Source organism: Eschrichtius robustus, chromosome 12 (genome assembly GCF_028021215.1).
Source record: "Eschrichtius robustus isolate mEscRob2 chromosome 12, mEscRob2.pri, whole genome shotgun sequence".
NCBI lineage: Eukaryota > Metazoa > Chordata > Mammalia > Artiodactyla > Eschrichtiidae > Eschrichtius > Eschrichtius robustus.
In genome coordinates, this window is record NC_090835.1 from 94,883,162 (window position 1) to 94,891,003 (window position 7,842).

Genomic DNA, 7,842 nt, shown 5'->3' on the forward strand with positions numbered 1-7,842 from the left:
TTTACTATTGTCTGTTTAAAACAAAGAAAAACTGTAATTTATGTCCCTTTCAACTTTATTGTATTTAATTGGTACAGACTGTGTGTGTGTGTGTTTTAGAATACAGACTGTCTAATTCCGATTTTAAAACATCTGTTGTTTGTCTTTAATTACTCTGCCACTAGTTTCAGATCAATTTTCCATATTTGTTTGTGTGTCCCTGTAGCTTAAACAATAATAGTAACAGTGAATATTCATTGAGGGTTTACTGTGTACTAGGCACTGTTCCCAACTTTTGATATCGATCTCGCTTAATCCTCACAGCAGCGGATGCCATAGGTTCTGTTGTTATTAAGTGTTGGACGAAAGGAAAAGGGAGGTGGAGAGGTTGGTGACAGGGAGCAGGAGGCAGAGCCAGGGTTCAGCCCACGCTTCCATCAGTGTCTCCCGGTGTTCTGTCTGGTGACGTGTCACGGGGGGATAGGCCTCTTAAGGGAGGACCGGGCGCCTTCAGAGAGCAGAAGGCGGTGGTGAGTGTCCCAAGTCCAGACTGACTGACATTAGCGGGGAGCATCTGCAGCAGACAGGCCGAGGTGGGTCACACGTGGTCACGACGATCAAGCACTTCTTTAGAGGAAGCAGCAGGGCCTGCCACCCTGGAAACAGTGGCTTAAGGTAGCTTAATGTGAAAGAGTTATCTAAAAATGGTTTTCCAGAATCTTCTCAGAAAAGATTCACAAGAGCCTTTCTGATGTGGTCAGGAACTAGGTCTAGCCTGTTCTCGACAGAGAGTGACTTACATAGACTTCCAGGAAAACGTAGGTGGGGGAAAAACCCGAATTATTTGAATTTTATGGAATGGGAGTTGGGGCAGGAAAGCAGCTATTTAATGTTTAAATAAATCATGACAACCACAAATACAGTTTAAGACAAAATGAGCAAATTGTCATTCCCTTTACTAGTATGAGATCAGTGATATTTGGTCATGGACATTGTCATTTGTCATTGACTATGGGAGAGCACACTGGTTTTAGAACATACTGGATAGTTCAATATAGGCGTGTGTTCACCAGTTAATTTCCAAAGTACGGTATTACTGCTGTCATCACATTTGTTTATCATTATTTGGACACACAGTTTATCATAGCAAAAATTTAGCCCTGTGTTTCTAGGGTACCAGCTTAGGGGAAGAATAACTGTTCATAAAAAACACCTTCAGGGTAGGTAAGGGCCAGATAACGATCTTCCAAAAATCCTTCTCTAGCCAATACTTATTTTGAAAGTTACAATATTCAAGCTTTAGAACTATGTTGGGGGAAAAAAAGATAACTAATTACATGATTCATCTTTATTTTTAAAAAGTAAAGCTTTCCGGTCATGTAAATTTGAAAAGTCCTGAAAGAAGATGTAATTGAATAAGAGTTCTTGCTTTCTTTTCTAGACCAAGAGCTAAAAGTAGAAAAGGATGCTACCGGTACACAACCACGTAGAGAGGTTTTTGTATTCAGCCTTGAACTTACTGCACTAACACTAGCACAGGTGTCTTTCTGTAATATTGAGCTACCTCCTAAATTAAAAAACAACAACAGGAAGTCAGTCTGTAATTTGTAGCTGTTTGTCTCAGGTTTTCTCCTAACCTGGGGGAAAGGCAGTCTGTTCTCATGCCCAGACATCTGGGGGTGGACGGCATCCTGCTGGCGGGGGAACCTGGAATACGGAAGACTCCTCGAGAATGCCAGGAGACGAGTTCTCCCCTTTAATACATTATGAACTGGAGCTGACAGGAGTGGAAAAATCCCAGAGTCTTCTATTTAACCTGCTTGTCATCTGTTTCTAATCCCCTGAGCTGAGGGGAAAGATAATTGTAGATTTGAGGGCCACTTAATGGTCCTTTTTTTTTTCTCGGACACTGTGAGTTAATTTAAGTTGAAATAAAACTCAGCCTTCATCTTTCTGATGTTCTGGGACACACACTCACCGCTGTGTATTTTTGGAAAAACAAGTTATTCTCTCCTTTGTGAGGGGTTCCTGTATCATTGCATTCAGTTCTTAGAAGACTGTAGCTCGAGAAGATGCTTGGGGTGCCTCAGTCACTGTAATCTGAGCCCCGTTGGCAACAGCCGCCATCTTGGAGCTTATTATAGTAGGTTTCTCGTTGCCAGATTGTGTCCCTGAGAAAGGAACTCTCGAATCTTTGTGGGACCCTATTTATGAAGACATTGAGAGGCTGATTAATAGAACAATGAATGTTTCACAAAGAAAAAGGTAAGTTAGAACTGGAGTCTGTGGAAGAAGATCAACTCAGAGAGGGGAAAAAGGCCCAGTTTGGTTTGGGGAAGAGTAGTACAAACCAACTTGACCCTTTCACGATACCTCAATCACTTGTACCTATTTACATTTTAAAACCAGAAGACACTGGTGTTTATAACAACTTTATCTGCCTGAACCAAATCATATAGAGATGTTCTTAGGTTTCTTTGTTATTGTTTGTCTTTTCTTAGTCTAGCGTGCCACACCTTCATGTAATTGATTAGTCACACTTGTTGAATCAGCATAATCTTTACCAAGCATGTGGTTAACCACAGGTAAGCCACTTAGAAACAAGCTACTTAGAAACACCAGAGTTAAAATACTTAGTCACAGCATCAGCCAAGAAAAGAGCAATTCACCGAGAATGATGATTTAAGATCTAACCTCAGTACCACTGGCATCCAAGGGTGTCTTGATGATATGAGAATGCCAAGTCACCAACGTTTATTTCCTAGTCCTTTTATATGTAGGGGTATATATTTGTGAGAAAGCCAGTGCATTAATATTAGTTACCTATTACAAAATAAACTACCCTTAAACTCAGCAGCTTAAAGCAACAATAAACATTTATTATCTCACAATTTCTGCAGGTCCAGAATTCATTCCGGCGTGAACAGTTCTAGGCGATTCTGCCTCCAGCTGCTCATGAGGCTGCAGTCAAGATGTCAGCCAGAGCCGCAGTTATCTGAAGGCTTGACTGGAGCTGGGAGGACCCACTTTTCGGGTGGTTCAGTCACACAGCTGGTGAGCTGGTGCTTCCTCGCCATGCAGACCTCTCTGTGCTGCTTGAGTGTCCTCATGACGTGATGGTTGGCTTCCCCCGGGTGAGCGGCTCTGGAGAGTAAACACAAGCCACAAAGCCTTCTATGACCTCACCTCAGATGTCACACTTTGTCACTTCCACCACGTTCTATTCATTAGAAGTGAGTCAGGAATGCAGGGGAGGGAATTGGGCTCTTCCTTTTGAAAAGAGAACATCTAAGAATTTATAGACATATTTTAAAACGACTGTAATTTGTTAGGAGTTATAGGGCTGAGGCCATGGGCCAAAGCAAAGCTAACTGGAACCTATGAGTGAACGTAGAAATCCAACTCATTTGTAAACAGTAAGGTCAAAAGGAAAGCCACATTTCCATGGAATAAAAAGTGAAAATACTAGGATTATCTAAATATGTGAGTTATAGCCAGTAATCATACTGCACTAATATTTCTGGTAGAGGCAAATGATTGGGAACTATTAACTATGCTTCTATTTATAGTTATATTTTCACATTTGATTCTTTTCAGATTTGCTTCATTAGAGGTACAATGAATAGATTTGATGGCTTCGCGCAAAATAGAAAATGAATCTTAGGAATTTCAAACACATCATTTCTTATTAAGGCAAGCAATATCAATGATTAGCTTGAGAAATAAAACTGCCAACAAAAGAAGAGTTTATGAATATAGGATTTTTTTTTTAATGAAGACACTGACAAAGGTAGGATTATTTTACTATTAAAATGTCATATACATCCAAATGTTTGGAAATATGCAAAAGGGTTGGTTCAAGGCTCTTGAAGCTTGTAAAATAAAACTCTAAATCCAAAAGAGGACTGGAAAAAACTTTTAAATAAAGGGATTTTAAAAAATAGTTTAAAAGAGAAAAACAGTTTCAAAAATAAAGTAAAAGTAGGCGAACAAAAAATGGTGCAGATATGTAGAAAAGGATTCCTGGGTTGTTTCTTCCTGTTTAAAATTAGACTCAGGGGGCTTCCCTGGTGGCACAGTGGTTGAGAATCCGCCTGCCAATGCAGGGCACACGGGTTCACGGGTTCAAGCCCTGGTCCGGGAAGATCCCACATGCCGCGGAGCAACTAAGCCCGTGCGCTACAACTACTGAGCCTGCGCTCTAGAGCCTGCGAGCCACCACTACTGAAGCCGGCGCGCCTAGAGCCCGTGCTCTGCAGCAAGAGAAGCCACCGCAATGAGAAGCCTGCGCACCTCAACAAAGAGTAGCCCCCGCTCGCCACAACTAGAGAAAAGCCGGCGCACAGCAACGGAGATCCAACACAGCCAAAAATAAAATAAATTAAAATAAAATAAATTTTTAAAAAATTAGACTCAGGTAAATATTCAGTCAACTCAAACTCAGCGTTGGGGCCCTTTTCCCCTCTCTGTTCCTCCTCGCCTCCCGGGATGGGTCTAGAAGGCACCTTTAGTTTTCCCGTCAGCCAGGAGAGGTGCCCGTAATCTGTTGCCCTCTGCTGCCTCCTGCTGACCCCGGTTGAGGAGTAGCTTTTCTCATCTAATTTTTGGGCACAGACTTCTGTCTTCATCCACCAGTGATGTCAGTGATGGTCTGTCCTCTGAGAAACTTTTTGAGGACAGTTGCTCCCAGGAAACCTGGCAAACGGCCTCTGCTGACGAGCTTCCCCTGCTGGCCTTGCACTGGGACTTGTGAGGCTCAGCTCTCCCTGCTCCAGATCTGGGCTGTCCACAGTGCAGCCCCTGCCATGGCACTCCGTACAGGAGTGCCCATGCGTGGCAAACCCTGGACAGTCACGGTGACTTAATTCTCAGCTGTTAATTCTTCTGCATGATTCATGGTGTCTTTCAGGAACTTATCCGTGCCGCAAGAGGGACAAGGTGGATGCTTTCTGGAGCCCATCCCTTCCGTCCATCCTACCAAAGCAAGGCTGGGAGGGTGCCAACAGGGAGAAGCAGACATCAGCCTAGGCAGTCTCAAATTCCCTCTCAAGCTGTTTTAGCTTCTAATGGTTTTCCCAACATCTTATCCCAGACAAAGACATGGTGGATTAGGTCTCCTCTTACAGACCAGGAAGCATCCCCACCATGGTCTCAACCTCTGAATGTCTCTGTCTCTTCTATCATCCCCTTTCTTGATTCCATCTTTCTCCTTCCCTTCCTGTCTCACAGGAACCACCTTTATACCATAGAGCCGGTCTCTCTATACTCTGACTTTTAACAAAATGCTCAGACCTCCAAACTTTGCTTGAATATGTAAAGGAAGGCTCTTGGAATTAAAACAACCCTTTTCTCATTCAACAAAACATGGCTCTCAAGGTTACTTATTACCTACGTGAGGTCTGAAAGCTAACCTGTGCTCAAGATAGTACCCACCACTCTGTGACGGAAGACGTGGAACAGACACAAAGAGTGGAGAACCAGAGAGTAACATGATTTGGAGGCAAAATGATACATCTGTTTAATATTAACAAATACCCCATTGCATCATTATTGGGTGTAAAGGATTTCATATGCACTGTCTCCTGAAATCATTTCAATAACCCTGTGAGGTAGATACTGTCATTACCCCCTCTTTGTAGATGAAAAAACACAGTCTTAGTTTAAGGATTGTCAATGTCATAAGGGCCAGAAAATGATGGAGCTGAGCTTCAAATCCAGCAAGATGATCATAATCAGTCTGTCAGTCTCAAAATCCTGTTCAGAAGAACTGTATAGTGGTTGTGGCTGTTACACTTGACTCTTAGTTTCTTTGGATTTCCAGCAGAGAAGGGAAAGCTGCAGGCAGAGGCATTCCTCCTTTCTCCTAGCTCAGAGACTTTGCTGTCTGTACCGCCTTCATTTGGGGATCTCCAGCCTCTAAGGAAATGAAATATAGCCCTTAACTAAAGGTTGGGGCATCCCTGATATGGATTCTGTAAAGGGATAGGTTGGATCATTCTTCAAAAAATAAACCAACAACTTAAAAAAAAAACTTGAAATAACAAGCTTATTCTAGTCTAAAATTGCTCAAGGTCAGACAGCAGGTGAATGGCAGCTCCAGGCCTGACGTCTGTTTGATGCCAAAGCCCACTCTTTCTATTGAACCAGGTTTATCCTGCTGACCTGACTCCAAGCACCTTTCCAGGTCTACTTCTCACTGGTCATACCCTTGCTCCGGGATCCCTGTACTATGTTTAACATCTATCCGAACCATGCTTATCTGTACCTCCAAGACTCATGCTCTCCCATCAAGAGGCCAATGGAATAGTTCCAAAATTCTGAGAGCAAGTCAATCTGTACTTCAGCTTCTGGTTTGTTAATAATTCAAGAATGAGGGCAAATAACATTTTAGGCAGAGACAAAGACTTTACCACCTATAGACTCTCCCACTAAAAGACTATTAAAAGAAGTACTTCAAGAAGAAGAAAATTAAATGCAGATGGAAGGAATAAAAGCCAAGAAAGAGTGATGAGCAAAGAAAGCAGTCGATATATGGTTAAATCTAAACAAGCATCAACAGAACAAAACTTGTGTGTAAGTGTGAAAATGACGTGGGACAAAAATATGGTCAACAGTTGAGAGGAGGAGGGATTGGACTGAAAGCATTCTGTAGAGCTTGTGTTGTTCTGGAAGAGGAGAGAGGCTGATCAGTTTCAGACGATTCATGTTAAAATGGAAGGAAGGAAGGAAGAAAGGAAGTGTTACAGCTTCATAACCAACAGAAAGGGAGGAAAGGCAGGGACAACAAGACCATTAACCATTAGTAGGCAAGAAAGGAAGGGAAAGGCAACATAGAAAAAAACAGGGTAGGACTTCCCCGGCGGTCCAGTGGTTAAGACTCCGCGCTTCCTCTGCGGGGGGAATGTGTTCGATCCCTGGTCGGGGAACTAGGATCCTGCAAGCTGCGAGGCACGGCCAAAAAAACAAACAAAAAGCAGAGTGGACAGAATGAACAAAATAAGAAGATAAAAGCAAATCTAAGTAAATCCATAACCACGATGCTTGTAAATAGTCTAAACTTACCAGTGCTGTCAATGAAAACAAAGTAAGAACACATCCCAAATAGGGTAAAACTCACTGGAATTTGAGTCAGGAGATATCTGTTCTATTACTGTCACAAAGTTGTGACTTTGAGTATATAGCCTAAGCACTCTGGACTTCAGTTTCCTATAATGAAACACAACAGTAACAATAAAAATTTATTAAATGAACGAATTACTAACAAATGGAAAAAATGCTTCACAATCTGACAAACCATCACAAAGAGCAAGGTTATTATCTAAAGTACAAATATATAAAACAACACAAGTATTGAGAGAAAATCAGCTTTCGGCCAAGAGAGCACTTGTTGGCAAGACTCGCTGATGAAGTCTCCCCGGGGATTAGGTCCGTCCAGGCTGAGTCCCAGAGCAGGTCCCGGAGATAACAGCTGCCACCTGCCAGGACCACTCTCCACCCCTCAGGAAGCACTGATCTTCATTTCTGTAGACAATAAAGCCCCAACACAATGGATACTTACAAAGTTGAAAAAGTCACTCATGCGTTAGTTGTGGGACTGGCTTAGCAGACCTTTAGAGTTCGTTTCAACCTGTGAAGCCTGATTTCTTTGGTTCTCAACTCCATGCCTGTGTCAACCTTTCAGGAAAAAAGGACACTCTGTGCAGGAAAACTAGTTTTCTTTATTTACAGCATCTAGCGGAGTGCTCTGTAGACGGTCGGCATCTGTTATAATATTTCCTGATCAATCAGCTTTGAATAGATACTGCTGCTTAATCAACTTCTTTCCTTCCAATTTTATTGAGTTATAATCGATATACAGTACTG